Source organism: Pinus tabuliformis, chromosome 8, assembly GCF_031772625.1.
Source record: "Pinus tabuliformis cultivar Carrire ecotype Pingquan chromosome 8, CPIR1, whole genome shotgun sequence".
Lineage (NCBI taxonomy): Eukaryota > Viridiplantae > Streptophyta > Pinopsida > Pinales > Pinaceae > Pinus > Pinus tabuliformis.
The window spans coordinates 652,536,613-652,562,096 of NC_142294.1; the positions used below are offsets into that span (position 1 = coordinate 652,536,613).

Genomic DNA, 25,484 nt, shown 5'->3' on the forward strand with positions numbered 1-25,484 from the left:
AATTAGAAACTAACTTCTAGACATTTTTTTATTGTGGTTCTATGTTACAGGAGGGTGCAAGGGAAGACTGTACATTGATAGACCCCTAGAAAAATCATACCCTTATTTCCTATAGGCCTTGAAAAAGTTATTGATTTGAATGTGAAACATTTAAAAGTTTTGGTTTGAAAATTATACTATGGAAGGTAAAGAATTCCATCCATTTTCTTTTGCTTCATTTGGAGAATTGCCAATATGAGGTACGAGCCTTGGTTACTGAATTTTATGCTTTTATATTGTGTCCATTCCGAGATCTTCATTACTGACTTGACAAATATATCTCCTTCATGAGCCCTTATCACATAGATAATACCTTATAACAATAGGATTACCAACAACGAAGTGTTATGTCATCAATAATGCCTTACTTGCACTTAATATAACACCGAGACAGAAGTATTTCAGAGCAGCATCTATACAATGGTTATGTTTAGTGTGAATATATTCACATCATAGATCTGAAATTCTACATTGAGATTACTCCCACTATGATCTAAGCTTTAGTCTTGCTGCCACCTTAGACCAGTTTCCCCTGTGATCCGAGCTTTTGTCTTTCTGCCACCTTAGACTTGTTTCCACTGTGATTCGATATTTCATCTTTCTTCCACCTTAGAATTGTTGCCACTGTGATCCTAGATTCTAGAGGGATTCGATTCCCTTCAACATTTTATCACCCATACTTTCTGAAATACAGAGAGAACTTTTTGTAGAGACCTTAAACTAACTTTCTTTCTTATCCACCAAAAATTTCAGAGGTATGCTAAGTCTGTTATGTGGTAATGAAAAGAGCCTAGTCTCCTATAGATAGTGATTCATCCATATATTTAAGCTAATATGAGCATCCGAATACGTGGGTTTCCTTAATGTGAGCCGACATGAGTTTGTCACATTATTTGGAAGCCGACATGAAGAGAGGACTCTGTGCTTATCATTGGAGGGCTACATAGACTTCTATTTATTTGACATGTGCTCACGAAGAGCTCTTCATACATGACATTGACTCTTTGACTCTAATGATAAATCATAAAGCTCTTAATGGGATCCACTAATAATTAAAATCTCTTTCTCATGAAACAAGTGAACGTCTCGATGAGGATGCCCTCGAATATTCTCATAGCAAGCTATCCCTTGATACAGGGAATATCTCTTTCTTTTTCCGCTTATTTTCTCAGCTACATGCATTGAAGACAACATATTAAGAGGGGAAGAATAATAAAGACCGTTGCACATGGTTTAGCAAACTTAGCCAAGCATCCATATAACTCATGAGCCATAGCTTCCACATGGAAAAAAATAAGGAACTGTATCTCAAATGGGGTTAATGAATGTCAAGAACATAGAAGGCCTTCTTTTTTCTCATTTTCTTCAACAATCATGTTTTCGAGTCTAATGATAATTGGGTGAACAATTGTTTTTTGTACAAGACATGTTTTTGACATCTTCAAAAGTATCTTATTTAAAGAAAATTAAGATAACAAAAGTTAAAATTAATGGAAAGATAAATAAAATTATGACATTTGCTAATGACTTTGGGATCTGTTGGATCATGGAGTAGGGTTTACTAGAGATGAAATACAAAATAAAGTTCAAGTTGTTTGTTGAATGTGTTGATAACAAGTATCCTCTTAACCCTTTAGTAGACAATGACAACTTTAAAGATTTTAATGAGGAAAAAGCCTCTTTTGTAGTTCATAAATATTCTATAATGATCGAGAAAAGAAGGTTTTATGAGAAGCGCTTACTACATGGGTGATTTGTCTGAGGTTCCTATAGCTCAAGAAATCTATGATGAATTAACCAGGTAGGTAATAATTTTTCAATCCATGAGGAGAATGACTTCTTATTAAGACATTGAAAAGGTGGACAAAGGCAAACTCTTGGAATGTGGAATCAATGTGTGGCTTAGTAAGTGCTAGAATTGGTGCAACTTTTAAATGAGAGTGGTACTAAAGCAACGTTACAAGTTGGGCTATGGAACATGATTGATATACCACATTATGTACAATTTTGATAGGCTCAGATTAACATCAAAAATTCTATTCAAAAGAAGTATCCTCTGTGGATAGAATAAACTTTCTTGATTGGAGTATATAGTTGGTTGCATGGAACACATTGTGAAGCCTTTGGGAAAATTCTTGGTGTTGGAATCAAATAGAATAAGATAAGATAATTTTATTTGTTTCAAACTAATCATCACAAAAGTAGGTCAATGGGATGAAAAAGATAATATCCAATGTAATTAAAAATTCGGGCTGTGAAAGAAACTCCCAAATCAATGCTACCAAAAAGAAGATAAAGATAAGGATCAATTCCCTAGTTGAAAGAAACTTGAAGAGAATATAGGAGTACAAGAGAAATGCTAACAACTAAATCTAGGTGAATGGGTGAAATACAATAGAGAGTATGTCCAGAGACGCTGAATCTAGCTGTTGAGGCCAAATGGATAGAGTGAGAGGCAGGCTCCTCATTAGAGTCATCAATCACTATAGAAGGGATGATGTACTGGAAAATGATGTCCTTAGGGAAGTGACTACACAGTACTATTGGGAGAACAAGAGTGAGATAGAAAAACTCCCATAACATCCAAGGGGGTGGGGAAGAAGAGAAAACTTGGCATATTTTAGAGTTTGCCTTAGTCAGCATATAGAAGCCACTTCTTCTTGTCACTTTAATATGGAAAAATGTCAAGACTTGTGACATAATAAGTTTACCCGCTACAAGGATAAATGGTGAAAATAGGTTGGATATAGAAAAAAGTGAGCCCAAGGACACAGTTATATCTTCTACAATTCCTTTTCACAACGCTTTCAATGATTTAGTGAATCAAAAAATCTTTGATCATGAAAAAGAAAATTCTTGGAATGTTAGAAGTTTGGTGCACAATGGAAAGAAATATGCAATACTAGCAGGAAATGTTGTTCATGATAGAAAGACAAACATTATAATCTATAGGAAATCAAAGCTCAAATCTTTGATGGAGTTTGTTTCATAAGGTAAATGATGGACCACTAATTCTGCACAATTGTATGATAATGGATATAGGTAGTGCTAGATCTTCTAACCTAATTAGAAGCTAACTTCTAGAGATTATTTTACGATGGCTTTATGTTACAGGAGGATGCAGGGGAAGACTATACATTGATTGATCCCTAGAAAAAGCATACCCTTATTTCTTACAGGCCTTGAAAATTTCTTGTTTTGAAGGTGAAACATTTAAAAGTTTTGGTTTGAAAATTATATTATGGAAGGTAAAGAATTCCATCCATTTTCTTTTGCTTCTTTTGGAGAATTTCCAATCTGAGATAAAAACCTTGATTACTGAATTTTATGCTTTTAGTATTGTGTCCATTCCTCAAATAAGATTGTAGTTGTGTACATCCCTCTATGTAATATGTAGTTGTGTCTCTTATGATTTTCCTAGAGAGGTTAAGATGAAATGAAGGTTTTTCTGACTATTTCTTGCTTCGCATCTTCCACTGTCCATTCTGTAGGCTTCCAGTCATTAATCCATTGTTTCACTTTGGGATTGAGCCTCTCTATGATTTTACTCTTTGGTAATATGTCATAATCAATTCTCTGATTATGTGAACACATGGAACTTTTTAAGTGCTCAACTAAATGGGATTTAATTTGCCCATCTAGGCTTTCCACAAATAAAACCTGGGGATGATGGGTAAGTGGGATTTGTTTATGGTATTTCCTGTAATGACTCTAGGGTAGTTCTTATACTAGACAAAAAAAACTTGATCCCAGTTAGATGGTCTAGAAGACAAAGGGATATTTATCTCAAAGATAATAAAGTTCCATAATGATATCATTAAAGGGTAGTCATAGAAAAGATGGGTCATGGATATGTCACAATCTTTACAACAAACCCACTAGGGTGGATAGAGTATAAAGTTTTGAACTAGTTCTCAACAATTAGAAGCTTCATATGCACTGTGAGGCATAAGAAATCTACATTTTGAGCAAGATATTGTTCCACATGATGGAAACACATATAATCCATAAGTAGACTATTTCAAAATAGTAAGTTAAACTTGCTTTACAATGTATTGTCCTTGTGTTTCCCTGTGAGGGATATTTCTCTTTTCCGAAAGAAATTAGAGCTGAATATTTTAGGGCTAGGTTCATTTCCTTCCAGTGCTTTATCAAATGAAGGGGAATATTTGAAGGCTACTTCCATCCTTTCTAGATTGTTTTATCATATTCATTTCAAATGGAGATATCAACAAGAATATGAACACCATTATTTTCTGCAAAGGCCTTTGGGCTAAGGGAATATTTCCCATAATGGAGTCCCTCCATATATTTATTGTTTTCTCATTCATGGGATGGAGTTGATTTATAGATTTAGATATATCCAAAGGGAAGGTCTCTCAAAAGGATCATGTGCCTTTCTGCCTCATAAAAATATATGTTCCATATAACTTCTTTTCACCCTACTATTTTTCCAAAAACTGGATATTAATATATGCATGGACTTGTTAATGGTGCAACGACATCTAATGCATTGAGACATCTCTAATTCTCTATGGAATTTGGGTGGTCAAGAAAATTCGTGGGAGGAGGTCAAAGTTCTTAAACACTTCTTGGTATTAATCTTTCTATTTTAGCTTATGGTTTCACTAGAGCATTGTCTGAGGTCACTTTCCCTTATTTGAGGTCTGATTTTTATCTTTGATGTGTTTTTATGGAGGTTATTCCAACATACATCCCCAGGCTTAAGTCTGGCCTTACAAAGTGACTGAAATTAAATGTCTGAACACAAGTTTTCAAGTTGATCTATGGGTTATATACACTGCCCTTATGTAGCATGTATGCGACTCTCATTAGATTGATATATAATTTTTATGGTAGTCTTTTATTTTGAAATGGTGGAACCTTCTTCTAGGAAAGACTTGTGGCCCCCTTAAGGCTCAAATTTGGGCACACATGGAGACCCATTTTAACACCTAGCATAGTTTATGTGTGCAAAATTAGTAATTTTTCTAAGGTATTTTTGACAAGGGGTTAATTTATGTTTTTGTAAATACATGTTCCTCTGAAGTCAATCCTATGCAATTTTACGTTTCTCATTGTAATTATCACACAATTTCAAGTGAAATTGTTGCAGCCTTGAGTATGGTATGTTTGCATCCTTTCCTAGATGATCTTGTTAGTGTCGGTATCTTCATCCCTCTGTTAGAGATCAAGTTCTCTTGTTGCATTGCATATTAGGTGTCTCGCTCAGTCAGCTGCATTCCATTAGGAGCATGGATCATTTGATGGTAGTGGCTTGTTGTACATTTTCCCTCATGTCCTTTACCTGCTGGCTCATTTCCATTCATCAAGGTCATCTGTAGTCACTTTTTGTCTTTAAATTTGCAAAAGTAATTTCTAGGGTTTCAGTTTTATTTAGGTCTAGGGTTTCATCAAAGCGGTCTTCAAAATGTCCAATAACAACCAACAGGCACTTGAGGAGGTTGAATAAAGTTCCAGTACCAAGAAATTTCATAATCAATTGTTCAAAAATGTATTTTTCCTCAAAACTCTATTTTGAGGAAAAACAGAGTATTTTAGGTTTTCATTGTATAAATTCATCTATCTTCAGTTCTATGTATGTAAATCACTTCAGTGGCAACCTTGGTCACCTTGCCAAGCTTCACTAGCTCCATCCCCTGCAAGGCAAACAAAGATCAAGTCATTCAGTTCATCAAAAGGCTCAAATAAAGCAAACTGCTAAAAAAAAAGAGGTGAAAGACAAAGTCACATTGCAAACATCCCAAAAGTGGGTTTCATGAATCAAAAATTAAAAATCACTTGTATATAAATCATTTTTTACAATTCAAAAGCTCATTGGCATTCCAAGAAGAAAAATTGAGCAAAGTGAAGGTCGTGTTGAGAAAAGGGAGTGAACTTGGAGAAAAACTGTGTAAAATTGTGGGCGCAGTGCATTGGGTGAGAGGCGCGGCGCATAGGTCTGACCTCCTCAATGTTCATTTTTACTGGCGCGACGCACATAGGAGGCGCGACGCATAGAGCTGCCAAGCCCAATTCTCTCAAAAACTCCCTCAAATTGCCAAAATTGCTCAAAACTTCCAGTGTGCAAGTAAGTTAAGCCCTCTTCCTTGCTAGTAAAGGAGTTTTCCTTAACAATTTATGGTGGTTGTGTGAAGAAAATCAAACCCTATTTCCTTGCAATTTCTCAAACACCATTGACTAGGGTTTGCACTATCATTTTGCTGCCAAGTTTATTCTACCACTCCCTCATTTTCTCACTCCTCCATTCATTTTCTCATCTTGTCCACCCATTCCCTAACTCCCATATTTAGTCATCCCTATCCCCAATTCCCATTTTCCCAAATCCTAACTACAAATCCCTAAACCCTAATTGTTGTCCCTAAACTTACATATTTTCCCTAATCCCCTATTTCCCAAACAAAATCCTGTCCTAACATTCCCAAAACCCTTCATACTCTCACCCTCCACAGTCCCTCATATATTTTTACCCTTGGTGGCAGAAAATAAAAAAAACCATAAATCTCCTACTACTCATCAAGAAAACTCACCCACTAGCATGGAATATGATCCTTCATATGACCAAGAAGAGGAGACACACAATGACTCTCCTATAGAAGTGCATGCACCAAGGAGACCTCACAAGGGTGGCAAACATATAAGGGAGGACCCTACTTCACTTGCTGAGCTGTAGGCCTGCCCTCTTGCTATCACATGCTTCCAACACCAATCCTATTATTAGTTCTGTGAGATGGCTGTTAGAGTCTAGTATCATCATGAGCTAGCCCGGTTGTTTGTGCTTCATCTACATAATGGCCAAACTACTCTAGCTGGTGTGACATTTAACTTGACACTGAAGTCTATTTCTCTAGCAACCGACATTCCTAATGTCGAAGAGCAGTGTAATAAAATGCAATAGATTGACAGGGAAAACTATGAACCATACATCAAGCATGGTTACTTGAGACAACTCAGCAAAGTGTTTCCCTTTCGATACCTGAAAGACTCATATGCTCCCGTGATCAAACTCATAATGAAATATTTCAGCTATGAGGGCCAATTTTCTCGCCTATATGCTTATCATATCAAATTGTTGATGCACTTTACCAGGGTGATAATGATGCATATCCCCTACTTCATGTGTTGAAAGATTGAGAAGATGATCACACTAGTACAACAAAAGACTCCTCAGCAGCATTTCAATAGCATATATCATTTTGCTCTCATTAAAATTGTGGTCATGCATCAGCTTGGTTTGCAGGGCATCTCATGGGAGGACTTCATTTCTCATGAGTTATTCACAGCTCCTAAACTCATGAGCTCGACCCCTAGAGGCTAGGATGAGTGGTTGTTTGCCTATATCTTATGTTTTTTCAGTCATTAGCATGGTTGGACTTTTGGGAAAGCTTGGAGCTTATTGTATACTCATTTTAGCAGTTTTGGCTAAGGAATAGACCAGTGGTTTGCAGCACTCTATGGGATTCATGTGGCATGTTGCTTTGATATTGTGTTTCCTTCTGTAAATGTAATTTTATATGTGTTTTATGTATGCCATTATCTCTCTTTCTTCTTCTTAACTAAAACAAACAAGGATAAAGGTAGAATCCATCGAAATTGCAGTGCTCTACATAGGGTTGGATTTAGTTATTGATGTTTTCAGCTATTTGAAGAGGATCCTTGAGGTTTTCTTGCCCTCTTCAACTCCTCACCTATCTAAATCTTTCCATTTCATTCAATTTGAAGTATCAAATCACTTGCCTACCTTGCCCCATTGAGACCTCTGCAAAACTGAGCCTCATTCCCAAGACCCAAAAACTGTGTTTCCATTTGAGCCAACAAAACATCATCAAATTCAATCAAGCCCTTTTGCACAAATACCTAGCCTAAAATCAGTCTTCATCAGTCATCTCAAGCCCTATTGACTATATTTTGCTGAGATTGACCAGGAGAGAGCCCTCTCCCGACCTAGTAGGGCTAGCTATCAGGTTAAGCTTGGTTTGATGTTACCCGAGATCCTACCTTTCTAAGCCTGAGGTAGATTTAGGCCCTAACATAGTGGCGACCATACTGGGGAAGAGATTGTTTGTTTGTTTTAATGTTCTTCATTTTATAAACTACAGACAGAGTCTGAATATTAGCCAGGTAGCCTTCGAAACGCTTTTGCTTTGCATTAGTGCAAGTAGATAAATGCTACTTCAGTCAATATCCGGTCTAGTCTTATAAATGGGATATCTAACCTGAAAATTGCCCCAGTACATATGAGAATTCTAAACTTTTGGATGATAAGTTTAGAGTTTGATAGGTTGAACAAGCTAGTAATTTCCATTTGATTTCTTGGAAATAATAACACACGGGCTTCTAGAAGATATACCAGAGAAAATATGGATCCTGATCCACCTCCGATGTACGAAAATCCTAATCTTATTCCGAGAATCCTTCGCCAAGAAAGTTTTGTGATTCCCATGTTTAAATCTCATTCATGTCTTATTGTTTTTGAGTATCTTGAAGATCTTGAGTTTGAAGAGCAGTTTGAGTTATCTTTGTTTGAAACCAAATCGGAAAGTGTTGTTGGTTCTACTGCCTTAAATCCAGAGTTTGTTAAAGATCTTGAAATTGAAAGGGCCAATAAATCAATTGACGATTATATCTTGAATCAACTCCAAACTTCAATTGTGGCTTCAAATATCACTGATTTCTTAGAGATTGCATTTGCAACCCTTGGGTCTTTTGCAATTGCATCTAGCTCTGGAATTCCTATCGAAACTCCCTTCATTCCCACCATTCCCCTGCAGCCTTCTACCTTTTATCAAAAATCTGCAGTGATGTCACCTTCGTCCACTCCTTCCACCCCTCAAACATCCAAAATTTCTTCACCACCATCTCCACCCCATACACCCCATACACCAGTTCCACCCACTCCCCCAACATCTCCAAGACCGATTTCAAATCCACCGAGAGTAATGGTTGCTCATTTTGCACCCCTTGTGCTACCTCAAAATTTGGATGATATGCTCACCGATTATCAAAGAAAAATTCCATTGTTTGATGGCACTCCTCACGGTGTTACAGCTCATCAACATGTGGATAGGATGACAAATTTCTTCGACCTTAATGAGATTGATCCTAAAAATGTAACAATGAGACTGTTTGTACAAAAATTTGGTGGTGAAGTGAGGAAGTGGTTCAGAGCTTTTCCGGCTGCAAGTATCACTACATTGACTAATCTTCAGAGTCAATTCTTGGATCGCTGGGAAGTGAAGAAAAATCCTCTTCAGATACTTTTCGAATATGAGAACATCAAGAGGAATGTTGGTGAGTCTGTTCAAGATTACTGTATTAGATTCAATTCAGTTTACAATGCAATTCCTGATCATATAAAGCCACATATGGGGTTGGCTTTGATTAAGATTCTGGATGGTTTCGATCCTGATATGGCCTATCAATTAAGAGAAAGAGAACCGACCACTTTGGAAGACATGCAGAAAATTGCAGTCAGCATTGAAGCTAATCTCCTTGCCAAGAGAGCCATAACAAAGGCTTAAAAGAAGGTAACAATAAAGGAAGAGGTTTCCACTTTAAATCAAGTGCTCAGAAAGATGGAGACGATGTTTGAAAGATTGACAATTGACAAGTCTGAACCACAAGTCAGAAATCCCAACTTTCGTGGTCAGCAGCAACCACAATTTAGAATCAAGAAAAGAGAGCAGCGAGCACAAGACCAAGCAGGGCAGTAGCAGGTAAAGATATCCTTATAGCAGAATTTTGTACATGGCCCGGAATCAGACGATGAGGAGAACATAATTGGAGAAGAGAATCATTTCTTTACACCCGATGATATTCCAATTTTTATTACTGAAGATGAGGAGTATTTTGAGAATTCAGTTGTACAGAGGGACGAAAATTTCATCTTGGCGAATGAAACAGTTCTTGAGGCGGAGTCTGATGAATATCAAAGAGGATACATGGATGCTTTGTTAGCCCAACAATGATAATATTCACTCAAAAGTAGAGATGTGCCCATAAATCCAATTCAGAAAAGAAAGGAGATAATAGCACCAAAGAATGATCCTCCCAATGTGCAGAAAAAGGGAAAAGAAATAGCTGATCCTACCACCAACAAAATGCCATCAGCAAATGAAAGATCCAATCAGCCAAGTGTGTCAAAGGAGAAAACTGAAAAGAAGGATGTTTCAGTGAAAGAGGTAGAAAAGATTTCAGTTTTTAACTTAGAAAATGAAATTGCTAAGTTAAAGGTATATATTCCTTTGATTGAATTGATGAAAAACAACAACTACAAAGGTCAGATGCCTAAGATTTTGAATTTGGATCCATCATCTGATATGGTGAACGTGGAGTATGATATACCTGAGTTGATTTTTGGTCCAGCATTGGAAGGTTAGTCTCAAGATAGTGATGTAGCTCCTTTTTATATCAGCCTGCAAGTGCATGACTATGTATTACACAATGTTATGTTTGATTCTGGAGCCTCTCATACTCTCATGCCTAAGGCCATCATGGAGAAGTTGGGGTTGGATATCACTAGAACGTATGATGACCTCTACATCTTTGATTCTGGTAGAGTAAGGTGCATTGGTCTTATCAAATATTTGGTGGTCAGTTTGGATTAGATTCCGGTTAAAAATGTTTTGATGGATGTGGTCGTAGTGGATATACCTCCTAGGTTTGGCATGCTTCTTTCCAGATCTTGGGGAGCAAAAATAAAAGGGACAATGCAACTTGATTTCTCCTATGCTACCATTCCCGTGTTCGGTCAAATGAGAAAATTATACCGGGAGCAAAAGATGAAGTACATGATTACTAGCAAGGAGAAATTGGTAAATGATCCAATCAACTATGTACATATTGATTTAGAATAATTTGTTTTGTATTCAGATAGCTTTAATGATGTAAATAGTCAAGTAGTAGAAGTAGAAGACATTCCCGAGATAACTGAAAATTTCAGAGAGGTCTTAAAGCAAGAAAGACAAAGACTTGATAGTAATGCTGAGAAATCAGCCTTCCGACAGCAGCAACACATTGATGGACAACAAGGAAGAGTAACACAACAAACAGAATTTCAGCATTTGGAAGAGGATGAAGCAGGCTTGTGGAGCATGGATTTTGATGGCGCGGTAGGAAGAGAAGATGCTGTAATTGGCATTTGGATACACCGCCCTATTTTTCCCCAAACAAAGTGCCAAGCAATGTAATGGTCTGTTCTTATAAACTAGCTTTTGACTGTTCAAATAATGAGGCTGAATATGTGGCTTTAATTTCTGGTTTGAAAATTCTTAGAAAGTTGAATGCTAAAAGGATTTCAGTGTATGGCGACTCCGAGTTAGTTATCAAGCAAGTGAAAGGGGAATACCAAGCTAAGCATCCTTGAATGTGGGCTTACCAAAATGCGGTATTAGATATCTTGAGAGTATTTTTAGATTACACTTTGACATGTGTCCCTCGTGTTCAGAATGTCATTGCAGATTCACTTGCAACAACAACAAGTAATTTGAAAATTCCGATGAATTCAAACAATAAGTTTGAGATTCATGTAAAACATCGCCCAGCTGTTCCCGACAATCAAAGGTATTGGCAAGTGTTTCAAGATGATGAAGGGATCAATGAATTTCTGCAAAATGAAGGTAAATTCAAAGACACTTCTATTGATGTGGATTATGATGATGGTGAGGCGGATATAGAAGTCAATCAGATGGAAGTTTTGCAGTTGAAGGACAACATCATTCCTAAACGTCTAATACCTTTAGAGGAGCTATTCGATCAAGATAATGTGGCCTAGAAACCGAGCTTGCTGCCAACCGAGAAAGGAGTTGAGGATGTGAACATTGGATCAGCTGAAAATCCTAAAATGGTGAAATTATCAAAGGCATTGCCTCCACAGGTAAAAGAAAAGTATATCAGTTTACTATCTTCTTTTACTGATGTATTTGCTTGGGATTATTCAGATTTGAAGGCATATGAAACAAGCAACATTCAGCATATCATTCTGATCAAGCCAAATCAGAAGCCTTTTCGTCAGAAGCTAAGAAGAATAAATCCAAAGTTGCTGCCCTCAATTGAGAAGGAAGTCAATCGGTTGTACAAAGCAGGTATCATTGTTCCTATATGGTTTTCCGATTGGATTTCTAATTTGGTGCCCGTGCACAAGAAAACATGTGAGATTCGGTTATGTATTGATTTTAGAAATCTGAATAAACTATCTTTGAAATATAACTATCCTTTACCCAAGATGGATCACATAGTTCAGAGGGTAGTTGGGGCTTCCCGCATGTCACTACTTGATGGATATTATGGGTATAACCAAATTCTGGTCCATGCGGATGACAGAGACAAAACAACATTCAACATTCTGTGGGGAACTTTTCACTATGCAAAGATGCCTTTCGGATTGAAAAATGCTAGTGCAACCTTTCAGCGGGCGATGGATATTGCATTTGCTAATGAAAAAGATGTTTTTCTAGTTGTTTATCTTGATGATTTTACAGTTTTCTCTAACTCAGATGAAGAGCACCTCTATCATCTAAAAATTGTATCTCAGCGTTGTAGAAAGTATGGTATTCTCTCAATCCAAAAAAGAGTCTGTTTAGCATGGATGAAGGTAAGCTTCTCGGTCATATCATATCAAAGGAGGGCATCCGCATTGATCTAGCTCGGGTGGAAGCCATTCAAAAGATTGATTTTCCACGAAGTAAGAAAGAAATCCAATCATTTAATGGTAAGATGAATTTCTTACGTCGCTTTGTGCCTAATCTTGCAGAACATTTAAGGGAAATCACAAACATGCTCAAAAAAGATAGTGTAGTCAAATGGACTGAGGAAGCAATTAAATCTTTCAATTTGGTGAAATTGGCCCTTTCTTCCACTCTGGTTTTGATCAGCCCGGACTATACTCAGGATTTCATTTTATTTTCATTTGCCTCGGATCACACTATGGCAGAATCACACTATGGCAGTAGTCTTGATGAAGAAAAGAGACCATCTTGAGAAACCAATTGCATTTTTCAGCAGGACCATAAGGGATGCGACATTAAAGTACAATATTATCGAAAAACAGGCTCTTGGTTTGGTAAAGGCATTGAAATATTTTCGGGTTTATATTCTGCATTCTCACATCCTTGCTTATGTCCCTAACGATGTTGTTAAAGATGTCTTAGTGCAAACATATCTAGAAGGAAAAAGAGGCAAATGGATTGTTTCCTTGTTGGAATATGACATGGAGATCAAACTGAAAAAGCTCATCAAAGGACAGGGGCTGAATAAGCTAATGGCTGAGTAAAATTTGCACGCCTTGGAAATCAATGTCAGTGCTGCTATGTCCGAGGAAGATGAAGAAAGTCTGCTCGCTTAGGTATAAGAAATTTTTCTTCTTTCTCCTTGGTATTCAGACATTGTTTATGTACTCCAAAATCTGTCATCACCACCTGGAATGGCTAAGAACAAAATTAGGACACTGAAATTGAAGGTTTCCAAGTTATGTATCATGAATAATGCACTCTATTGGAAAGATCCCGGTGGTGTCTTGCTCAATTGTTTGGTTGAAGAAGAGGCAAAATAGGTTATGGAAGACTTTCACAAGGGAGATTGCGGAGGCCATCTTTTCTGGAAGACAACAACCAATAAAATTTTGAGAGCGGGGTATTATTGGCCAACTATTTTTTTTGATGTGTACAAAACAATAGCAAGCTACCATGAATGTAAATTTTTTCAAGGTAGAAGGAAGTTGTAGCCTTTACCACTCAAGCCCATTGAGGTAAGTGCTCCATTTCAGTAGTGGGGTTTGGATTTCATTGGCAAGATCCATCCTTCTTCTTCAGTGTAGCACAAATGGATCCTCACAGCGATGGATTATTTCACCAAATTGATTGAGGCGATACCCACAAGGTAGGAAACTGATTCGGTAATTATTTCATTTCTTGAAAACAACATTTTGTCTCGTTTTGGTTGTCCAAATAAGCTGATCACTGACAATGCAGTAGCCTTTAAATCTAAAAGGATGATTGACTTTTGTCATAAATATCAAATCACTTTGGGGCACTCAACCGCCTATTACCCACAAGGCAATGGATTGGTGGAATCCTCAAATAAATCTTTGGTCAACATTATCAAAAAGCTACTGGAAACGAACAAGAAAAGTTGGCACAAAAAGCTGGTCAATGCACTTTGGGTAGACAGAGTAAGTCAAAAGAAATCTATAGGCATGTCTCCTTTTGAGCTCGTGTATGGTGTGGACACAGTTTTCCCGACCTCTCTTGCGGTCCCGGTGGTCAAACTCCTACAAGAAGCGGGCAATGAAGATGATCATTTACAACAAAGAATCAATCAAATGATTCATTTGCAGCAAACCAGAGAGGAGGTATTTCAAAACACTTTCAAGCTGTAAGAGAGAAACAAGAAAATATATGATCGAAAAGCAAAAGCGGACAAGTTTCAAATAGAGGACATAGTGCTGAAATGGGATGCAAGGAATGAAGAGAAAGGTAAGCATGGCAAGTTTGAAAATCTTTGGAAGGGACCTTACAGGATTGCGGCATATCGGGGCCAAAATGCCTTCCTATTGCAAGAAATGAATGGAGAAGACTATATCAATGGGTCGGTCAACAGTTGGCTACTCAAACGGTACTATTTTTGAAGTATTTTCTGTTGTCATATGTATCATTGTACATACCAGTTTGTTTAAATTCCATTGCAAGTGTGTACTGTTTTCATACTTTTAGTTTGGGGCCCGAGGTGAAGGCTATAAAACTGAGGTTTGATTTCAGTTTGGTTTGGTTTGTTTGAGTCAGGTCTTTTAGTCGATTTCAGTCTTGAAATTGGGTTAGTTTTGAGTCATATTTCAGTCCTGAAATTGAGTCGAGAGTCTCGTTTTGGTTTGTCGAAGTTATTGACTCCATAGCCCAATGGATGAAGGCACTGCCTACTTTTCTAGAGATCTGTAGTTGTTGGCACCTCCAAGGAGCTACCATCCCCATTGGAGCCAATGTTAGTGTTGGTATCTTCATCCCTCTGTTAGAGATCAAGTTCTCTTGTTGCATTGCATATTAGGTGTCTCGCTCAGTCAGCTGCATTCCATTAGGAGCTTGGATCATTTGACGATAGTGGCTTTTTGTACATTTTCCCTCATTTCCTTTACCTGCTGGCTCATTTCCATTCATCAAGATCATCTGCAACAACTTTTTGTCTTTAGATTTGAAAAAGTCATTTCTAGGGTTTCAGTTTTATTTAGGTCTAGGGTTTCATCAAAGCGGTCTTCAAAATGTCCATTAACAACCAACAGGCACTTGAGGAGGTTGAATAAAGTTCCAGTACCAAGAAATTTCATAATCAATTGTTCAGAAAAGTATTTTTCCTCAAAACTCTGTTTTGAGTAAAAACAAAGTATTTTAGGTTTTCATTGTATAAATTCATCTATCTTCACTTCTCTTGTATGTAAATCACTTCAGTGGCAACCCTGGTCACCTTGCCAAGCTTCACTAGCTCCATCCCCTGCAAGGCAAACAAAGATCAAGTCATTCAGTTCATCAAAAGGCTCAAATAAAGCAAACTGCTCAAAAAACAGAGGTGAAAAACAAAGTCACATTGCAAACATCCTAAAAGTGGGTTTCATGAATCAAAAATTAAAAAGCACTTGTATATAAATCATTTTTTACAATTCAAAAGCTCACTGGCATTCCAAGAAGAAAAATTGAGCAAAGTGAAGGTCGTGTTGAGCAAAGGGAGAGAAATTGGAGAAAAACTGTGTAAAATTGTGGGTGCGGTGCACTGAGTGAGAGGCGCGGCACATACAAAAGGCGCGCCGCATAGGGCCAACCTCCTCAGTGTTAATTTGTACTAGCACGATGCACACAGGAGGCGTGGCGCATAGAGCTCCCAAGCTCGATTCTCTTAAAAAATCCCTCAAATTGCCAAAATCGCTCAAAACTTCCAGTGTGCAAGTAAGTTAAGCCCTCTTCCTTGCTAGTAAAGGAGTTTTTCTTGAAAATTTATGGTGGTTGTGTGAAGAAAATCAAACCCTATTTCCTTGCAATTTCTCAAACACCATTACCTAGGGTTTGCACTGTCATTTTGCTACCAAGTTTATTCTACCACTCCCTCATTTTTCCACTCCATTCATTTTCTCAGCTTATCCACCCATTCCCTAACTCCCATATTCAGTCATCCCTATCCCCAATTCCCATTTTCCCAAATCCTAACTACAAATCCCTAAACCCTAATTGTTGTCCCTAAGCTTACATATTTTCCCTAATCCCCTATTTCCCAAACAAAATCCTATCCTAACATTCCCAAAACCCCTCATACTCTCTCCCCCCACAGTCCCTCATATATTTTTACCCTTGGTGGCAGAAAATTAAAAACACCATAAATCTCCTACTACTCATCAAGAAAACTCACCCACTAGCAAGCATGGAATCTGATCCTTCATATGACCAAGAAGAAGAGACACACAGTGACTCTCCTATAGAAGTGCATGCACCAAGGAGACCTCACAGGGGTGGAAAACATATAAGAGAGGAGCCTACTTCACTTGCTGAGCTGCAAGCCTACCCTCTTGCTATCACATGCTTCCAACACCAATCTTGTTATCAGTTCTGTGAGATGGTTGCTAGAGTCTAGTATCATCATGAGCTAGCCCGGTTGTTTGTGCTTCATCTACATAATGGCCAAACCACTCTAGCTGGTGTGACATTTACCTTGACACCGGAGTCTATTTCTCTAGCAACCGACATTCCTAATGTTGGAGAGCAGTGGAATAAAAGGTAGCAGATTGACAGGGAACACTATGAACCATACATCAAGCCCGGTTATTTGAGACAACTCAGCAGAGTGTTTCCCTTTCGGTACCTGAAAGACTCATATGCTCCCTTGATGAAACTCATAATGAAATATTTCAGCTGTGAGGGCCGATTTTCTCACCTATATGCTTATCGTATCAGATTGTTAATGCACTTTACCAGGGTGAGAATGATGAATCCCCCTACTTCATGTGCCGAAATATTGAGAAGATGACCACACTAGTACAACAAAAGACTCCTCAGCATCAGTTCAATAGTATATATCATTTTTCTCTCATAAAAATTGTGGTCATGCATCAGCTTGGTTTGCAGGGCATCTCATGGGAGGACTTCATTTCTCATGAGTTCTTCACAGCTCCTAAACTCATGAGCTCGACCCCTGGAGGCTAGGATGAGTGGTTGTTTGCCTATATCTTATGTTTTTTTAGTCATTAGCATGGTTGGACTTTTGGGAAAGCTTGGAGCTTATTGTATACTCATTTCAGTAGTTTTGGCTAAGGAATAAACCAGTGGTTTGCAGCACTCTATGGGATTCATGTGGCATGTTGCTTTGATATTGTGTTTCCTTATGTAAATGTAAGTTTATATGTGTTTTATGTATGCCATTATTTCTCTTGCTTCTTCTTAACTAAAACAAACAAGGATAAAGGTAGAATCCATTGAAATTGCAGTGCTCTACCTAGGGTTGGCTTTAGTTATTGATGTTTTCAGCTGTTTGAAGAGGGTCCTTGAGGTTTTCTTGCCCTCTTCAACTCCTCACCTGTCTAAATCTTTCCATTTCATTCAATTTGAAGTATCAAATCACTTTCCTACCTTGGCCCATTGAGACCTCTACAAAACTGAGTCTCATTCCCAAGACCCAAAAACTGCCTTTCCATTTGAGCCAACAAAACATCATCAAATTCAATCAAGCCCCTTTGCACAAATACCTAGCCTAAAATCAGTCTTCATCAGTCATCTCAAGCCCTATTGACTATATTTTGCTGAGATTGACCATGAGAGAGCCCTCTCCCGACCTAGTAGGGCTAGCTACCAGGTTAAGCTTGGTTTGATGCTACCCTAGATCCTACCTTTTTTAGCCTGAGGTAGATTTAGGCCCTAACAGATTTGAAGCCTATATTTGTGTATAATTACATAATTAATTATAACACATAATTTCACTCCCTTGATTACATATTCAACACTCTTAAGGTTCATATAGTGCTACATTGCAGAGCTCCTAGGTTAGTATTTGACTGGTATTGATATATTAAGTAGCAACTCCATAAAACAATTTGGCATACCTTTCTGTTGCATCATTTCTGTGATAATTGGTTTTGTTCAGAGATTTGTCTTGCAATAGAGGACATAAATAGTATTTTTAGAGATTCAAGGAGCATATTAACAGATCAGTCCTATGGCATCTTTAAGAAACCTACTACAAAGTCCAGATGTGGCAAGAGGTGGTAATCTTTGCTAGAGAATATACTTGTTGTATTGAACTTGAAGACAAAATATTTTTTTCTCATGAGGGCTCAAATTGAAGCATTAAAAGTTGATCCTTGATAGTAATGGTTTCATTGGGTCAGCTTGAAGATCCATAACTTCGCCAACAAATCTTTCCAAGATATAAGACAGAGTTTTTGTGTAGCAATATTTATCAATAAATTCGAGGTATGATGATACAGTTGAATATGAGCTATTATTGAAACTTGGACTAGTTTGAAGGATTGGACATCATATGTACATTGTGATTGATTGAGTTACATTGAAGTGTATATCACACTTTGTTTAGAGATCAAAAATCTAAGTCCACTTGCATAGCTAGGCCATCATTATTTTTGCCCAGAACTTGTGTTGATCAAGTTAGCTGCTAGGGTTCAACAATACTTCTATTATGGTGATAAGGTTTAGGCCACAAACTTGTGCATAAATATTCATGAAAATGATTGATGAGCTACAAGTATGGCCATAATATAGTAAGACATGGTGCTCAAGATGTACACTTTAAATATTGTAACTCATGTGGATGCCTCCATATCTAAGATAAGTCAGTAAAGTAGAAAATCTTTTTTTCTGATTATAGAGATGAATGGTAGAGAACAATGGTATACTTTGTTTGATGACATAGCTTGTATTTGCAATCTTGTTGGTGTTTGATGAGTGAATGCAATGATGATTTATGTATGCCATTATGGATGACCTCTGATGCTTATTAATAATTTGATACAGTATTAGTGTTGTCATTTAGTTTCTTCATTATCCATTGGATCCATTTTATTTGGTGGCTTCTTATCTCAGACAGAGTTAAAGGAATTTGTTTTTCTATGGAATCCTATGGAGGTTCTGAAGAACACAATTACTTACCTAATCTAATCAGAGGTAAGATGGAAGACTGTTATTGTCAAACATTTCTTTTCTTGTTGGTTCCATAGAATTTAATTTTATTTCCACTCCCTTCATGTGCCACAATTGGTGAATTTATCAACTATGGCTCAGGGATTTTCATTGTGCCATGATAGATTTGTTAACTGAAAACTCACTTTGATGGAGTCTGTGTAGAGAATAAATTTATCTCAAGTATCATTTGGAAGTATTCTAGTCTCTAGAATCTAAACAGAATGAGGTTGCATGATATGAATATTTAGTGCCAATTCAAATCACATCATTGTGCCCTCATAGTCCTTCAAATATCTAATTTATCTCCTCTACTTTACCTATCACTACCCTTAAAATCTCTAATTTATCTACCCTATAAGCTAGCCTTGGGTTTGAGGCAATTCAAATTCAAAGCTCTGAACTCAAACTTGCCTCCTGGGTTATTGCATCCTGGTTAGCTCATTAAGAACCCATTCAGGAAATATTGAAGTTAACTTCTAGATAAGTTTCTACAAGCTCAACTGATACCACTGTGAAGCTTTGGAGAGGTTCAAAATGTATTCATATGTTTATAGGACACACAGGTACATTTGAGATAAAATACATATTAATTTTATGAGTTGCTTTAAGCATGGAGGAGACATGCAATAACAATCCAAAACATTAATCTGACCTGTTTTATTGCACTGCCTATGGTGAGTGAAATGAATTTATCATATTATGATAAAATCTAGCCATCCCTTCTTTGACCTACTATTTTATCAGAGATCCTCAACATTATGAGAAAAATTGTAAAGAAAAGGAGTTTGAGTAAATATGTAGAGAATCTTAGACTTCATATGATGTCTTGTAACTTTTATGTAGCATATTTGTCTGTTTACCATGAAACTGTTGGAAATAATACTGAGAGGGGGGGGGGGGTGAATCAGTATTATCACATTAATAAAACTTTTTCATTTCCATAATCAGATTCATATATGCTACTTCGACAACTCCTTATGATTAAGTTAATTAATCTTCAATGAGTGCATTAGAACTTTATCAACCATATTATCAGTTAACAAATGCAGTAACATAGAACAGATCATCACACATAAGGCACACACATGAACACCATGATATAAGGTGGAAACCCAATGCGGGAGAAAACCACCTGCTGCAAGTCATCTCAATCTTCTTCTTAATAAGAAAATCCTTTTACAATATTTGTACTGGTGCAGTCTTATACCAGTATGGGAGCTACAACCCCCTTTGCTCTTGTACTAGCCGATCCATTTACTAGTACGCAGGCTGCTACCTGCTACAATGCTCCAAAGATCTCCCTTAGCTTTTGTACTAGCTTAGATACTAGTACGTAGGCGCTGGCCTACAATCTTCTCTCCTCCAAGTACCACGTTTCATCAATTTTCAGACTGGATACACTGAAGCACAACACATAATCTGAAAGGACACATTTCATCCAATTTCCACACTGGACCCAACAACAACTTTGAAGCTCATAATCAAACAACCTTCTGAATCACCCAATCATCAGATCCATACATATACAAGGATATTATGAGAGTTATCAACCAGATCTAGTACATCAGATCACATGAAGATAAGTCATTTTAAACCGATCCAAAACTGAAGTTAATCATAATCATTCACTTAATCACTGCTGTTATCTGAACATAATATCAGAACCAAACCTCACTTCAACAACCCAGATCATAAAAATGATAAACAGAGATTTTAAGAGAAGTAAGCAGCTTCACCCATGTACTGCCTACTTACGTAAGCACCCTGCTCAACTGCTCGCCTGCTTACGTACGCACCCTGCTCAACTGCTCGCTTGCTTACGTACGCACCCTGCTCAACTGCTCGCCTGCTTACATACGCACTGTATCCATTGAACTGCCTGCGGACCTCCGCACCTGCAACCCTTCTGTGCCTGCGTACCGGCGCACCTAAAATGCTTCGTTCCTGCGTATGTACGAACTTTTCTTTCACTGTACCTGCGTACCTCCGGGCATAGATGATTTCAAGACTTCAAGAATAACCCAGACAGTCAGATCTACAGATCTGAACATGCACCGAAGAGATCTCAATCCATCAGTAGATTCGCCTTATTTAGATCTAGACATTACTCCCAAGAGATCATAATATTTCAGATCTAGCTCTCATAATATGTTCAACCCAAAACATGCACAAGCCAAATGATCTCCTTTGCTTTATATAGGAAAGCTTTTCCTTAAATCATGGATCAATACCACGGGTCGACACCATAATAACACAAATACCGTCGGCTAAATACCAAAGGTTAAACATAAGAAACCCCACGTGTGCTTTTTTTTGCCTTGAAATGTGTGCATTGGGGGTACGTACCTCCTGAACGGGATGACTGCGGGTATGTACGCACTTTATGTAACATTGGCCTGCGTGTACGCACCTTCTGTAAGGTGTACCTGCGTACCCCTTATTTTCTTCAATATTTGACAGCTGGTCATCAATCTCTGTTGCTGTGATCTATCACCTGAATGGGTTTCCATCAAGGACAACACTTTAGCCTTAATGCCAACAATCTCCCCCTTTGAACTTGATGGCAAAGCTTACTAAGAACTTGCCATTTGATTCCTTTGAGTTGTCCTGCATCTATGTATTATGTCACATCTGATATCTCTTCTGTAGATTCATCTGAATGTATATAAGTGAGATGATCTTCTATGAGAGGGTTGCCATCAAGTACAACACATGCATCATAATGCCAACAATCTCCCCCTTTGGACTTGATGGCAACAACACCACATCACTCTCCCCCTTTGACATCAAGGGCAAAGGGGTATGCTCCCCCTAAGAACATGCTCCCCTTGACTATAAACCAGATCTGCTGAAGTCTCTGAATGAGCTCCCCCTTTGTATATGCCATGGTGCTCCAATCTGATAATGGTCTTTCTGAGAACAAGCTGAGATGTCTGCTCTGCAATATAGTGCTGTTCATGCTCAAGCTCCCCCTGACTGTAAGCAAGGTCTGCAAAAAGATGTTCTACAAGAAGAACATGACTCTATATATCATAAATGACCTTCCTATCACCAAAAGACTCAATGCATACATTCATCACAATGGTGATACATCAATTTTTTTTTTACATATGATAACATCATTCATCCCAGGCATAGTGGGGAAACATAGGCTGTTACATGACCTGAAGAGATAACTACAATAGAGACCCACTATTACATCATGAGTAAAGACCAATCACCCAAGATAAACATCAACAACAACACTGTATGATCTACTTCAGAGTATCTGTCAACAGCAAGGTACTTCTGCATCAACTCATTCATAACCATCTTGATCTACATGAACCAAGTGCCATCAAAAGGAAGCATCTGCATCAATCAACATATGTACGAAACAACCTATCATCATATAGGTAAGATCTCATCATCATCATGTCTCCAACAATGCAACTTTGAATAATCATCCAGCCAACAATCCTCATCCATATATGAGCTAAGAATAATAAAGAATCCATGCAAGCACTATCTGATCCAAGAACCATGTGAACAACTCATAACCATAGCAAGATGAATCATAAGCATCATCACCAAGGACCATAATGCCAACAATGCATTAAGAACATATGCTCCCCCTAAACTGGTGCCATCTGTCAGATCTGATCAATAAGAAGAGTCAGCCAATAAATGCCTTAAGACAGGTACGCAGTTTTTCTTTATCTGCCCTGCGTAGCCACGCACTTCACCTTCTGCTCCCCTGCGTACACCCGCAGAGATCCTTCTGCTGCACTGCGCATGTACGCAGACAGTCTTCTACTACAGCGCGTACCCACGCAGCTGTTCCATCAGATGCGCCGCGTACCCCACGCAGCCTTTGCTTCCATCGCGCCGCGTACTTTTATGTACCTACGCAGGTTATCCTTCTGTCGCGCCGCGTACCACGGATCATGATACGCACCTTTTCTTCTGTCTCGCCGCGCTCGTCCGCATATGCTCTTCTGATAAGCCGCGTACCTCCGCATAGGGACTGTGCCTTCACTTGCGTACATCCGCACCCAGTCTTACGCTCTGCTGCGTACGCCCGCACTTTCACAGTTAATGATCTGCGTACTTCTGATTAGGGCCAAATTAACAGTCCTCCTTTGTGCCACTGACAGTCAGATTCCCAGATTTGATAGATTCACTTCCAACTTCACTTGCCTACTGCCTTCAAACAAGCATATACACGATTGTGTAGTATCCAACTCGCGTATATATGCGACTTCCCTTTATGAAGTTTTCATATGAGATTCAGGACACTGAAGTTTTGTACTTTCAGCTCCCTCTGATTCTGGTATGTCTGTACATTGTGCTGTGCCACATTTTTCTGACTGTACTTCCTTTTTCCTCCATATCTTCAAGCGTGATGATGACATTTTCTCCTTTTGATATGGTGCCCACACTTTGTTCCTGCATTCCTTAGCTATATGTCCAAGCTTGTTACATGCATAACATCTTACATGTTTCATATTCCTCCTGTAACAATCAGCAGCTTTGTGACCAAACATATTGCAAGCAAAGCAATATCCATAAAAATACCTTGATTGAGATGACTTGTCTGCATAATGGTCTTGAACTCTTCTTCTTCTACATCTAGCTGCAACATGTCCAAGATTATGACATACATAACATTCAACATTATTCATAGGAGTAGTAAAGGATTTTCTTTGAGGAATCTCTTTCCTTGGTTGATGATGAGATTGATCTTTCATTTCTTCATTGATCACTTTAGATTTCTCTTTAGAGTTCCTTGCCTCACCTTGTGAACTAGATTCACCTTCAACAGATTCATGGAAACCAAGACCAGTCTTTATAGCAGGAGACCTTTGACTACTAAGAATATCATCCAAGACTTTAGAACTATCTTGAAATCGTAAAAGCTTATCCTTTTCTTCTAGTTTACCTTTCAAGATATTTACCTCAACCTGAAGCTATTCTTCCTTTTCAAGAGATTGCTTTTTCAAATCTTCTTCAGCTTTCCTTACTTCTTCCATTTGTTCCCTTAGTTTGAGAATCTCATTTTCTTGTTCTTCATTCAGATCCTGCTGCATTTGACGAACTCGGAAGGCACATTCTAGTTGAGATTTTAAGCTGGTGACTTCGTTTTCTTGTTTTGCAATAGCTTGGAGTAGATCTGTATTCTGCTTCTTTGATTCTTCAAGATCTCCTTTTAGTGAGAGGATTGTAGCTTCAAGATTTTCATAGTAGCTGGATCTATCTTTGAGTTTCTTTATGGTTGTGCTTCTTTCGTTAACTTCTTTTCTTAATGATGTCACTTCATGCTGCAATTTTTGACATTGGTCTTCCTTGTCCTTGAGTAGCTTTCTTACCTTGTTTCCTTCTTCTAGTTGGGCCTTTAGTTTGGTCGCTTCTTCTTTGAAATCACATTCCCTTTTGTTCAATAGATCTTGTTGATCTCTAATTTTGTCTGTCAGCCTTTTAAATTCTTCCTCTATTTGATATCTTTCTTGTTCACCCATAGGAGCAAATTCAGTAGTTTCGCTATCACTTTCATATCTTCCAAAAGGAAAGATAGCTGGAACATCAGAGGATAATATATTCATACCTGATAATGATTCTGAATCTGATTCTGAATCTGAAGAGCTTCTTATACCTAATCCCCAATCGATTCTCCCACTGTCATAGTTCTTCTGAGATGACTTCTTTTTATTAGGTGCTTTCTTCTTAAGCTTCTTCCCCATTGTTCCACGGATCTCCTTCAAGCGATCAAGCTTTTATCAAAGGACCTGCTCTGATACCAATTGTTGGAAATAATACTGAGAGGGGGGGGGGGGGTGAATTAGTATTATCACATTAATAAAACTTTTTCATTTCCATAATCAAATTCATATATGCTACTTCAACAACTCCTTATGATTAAGTTAATTAATCTTCAATGAGTGCATTAGAACTTTATCAACCATATTATCAGTTAACAAATGCAGTAACATAGAATAGATCATCACACATAAGGCACACACATGAACACCATGATATAAGGTGGAAACCCAATGCGGGAGAAAATCACCTGCTGCAAGTCATCTCAATCTTCTTCTTAATAAGAAAATCCTTTTACAATATTTGTACTGGTGCAGTCTTATACCAGTACGGGAGCTACAACCCCTTTTGCTCTTGTACTAGCGGATCCATTTACTAGTACGCAGGCTGCTACCTACTACAATGCTCCAAAGATCTCCCTTAGCTTTTGTACTAGCTTAGATACTAGTACGTAGGCGCTGGCCT

The 25,484-nt window shown here is 38.0% G+C and overlaps 1 pseudogene; it reads left to right on the plus strand.

Annotated features, from left to right (window-relative positions):
- Window positions 1–1,784: 1,784 nt before the first annotated feature.
- LOC149237237 (UDP-glucose 4-epimerase-like) overlaps window positions 1,785–25,484 on the plus strand; it is a 128,089-nt pseudogene continuing 104,389 nt past the window's right edge.